We start from the raw sequence: 994 nt of genomic DNA, 5'->3' as shown, positions 1-994 counted from the left end.
GTTGTTTCTTTTATTATACCCACTCCCAAAACTCAAAAAAATTAGACAAATAAGGGATAATGTTACCACACAGCGATTAAATACATCCCTATAGAGATGAAATTTGCTAGAAAACAAAAGAAAACTACACTCTATAGCAAACAAAAGACCAGTCAAGTCACTGGCAAAGAAACTGATCGCGAAATTGTATAATTCTACCTGAAAATGGTCACTAGAAGTGATAGGCGGTCACCTTATTGCGACAAGGTCATAGCAAAAAGTGAACAGTGCGCTGAATAAGAATTAGTCTGCTGTTTCCAGAGTTTACCGTCGTTATCATAAGATGGAAAACGCGGTTCCGGAAGAAAAACGTGCACTCTGAGAGAAATCACCGATTCATTGTTAGCAAATCGGGTTCTCACTAGTGTTCAAGTCCAATAAGAGCTCAGAGAAACGCGAGGAGTGGCTGGGCAGTCAGAAGAAGACTTACCTTGAGCCAAAAAGCCCAGCCATCTACGATTTGACAGAGAATAGGTTAATTGGATTGATGAACAATGGGACTCCGTTCTCTTCTCAGACGAAATCAGAGCGTGCCTGCATGGTAGCGATAGAAGAGAACGAGTCTACAGAAGACCTGGGAAAAGATTCGCGCGGTGATGCCTAAAAGAAAATATGAATTTTGGAGGAGGTTTCTGGACGGTTTGGGCGGGCATTTCAATGTAAGCAAAAACAGTTGATTTTATTGAAATTGTCCGGTGGAGTGGGAGGATTAACGGCAAACCGATACATAGATGAAAGTTTAAAGAATCACGTCGTTCTGTACGCCATTTTGATCGGTGAAAATTTCATTTTAATGCAGGTCAATGCTCATCCACATACTGCAGGTTCCGTACGGCTGTATTTACAGCATGTTGAATTTCTCGCTGTGAACTTGCCAGCGCATAGCCCAGACTTGAATCCTATTGAGTATTCATGGGATGAACTTGTGTATATTACTGGCTAAACTCATTAAATT

Source organism: Diorhabda sublineata, chromosome X, assembly GCF_026230105.1.
Source record: "Diorhabda sublineata isolate icDioSubl1.1 chromosome X, icDioSubl1.1, whole genome shotgun sequence".
Classification (NCBI taxonomy): Eukaryota; Metazoa; Arthropoda; class Insecta; order Coleoptera; family Chrysomelidae; genus Diorhabda; species Diorhabda sublineata.
Note: the sequence above shows the minus strand (reverse complement) of the source record.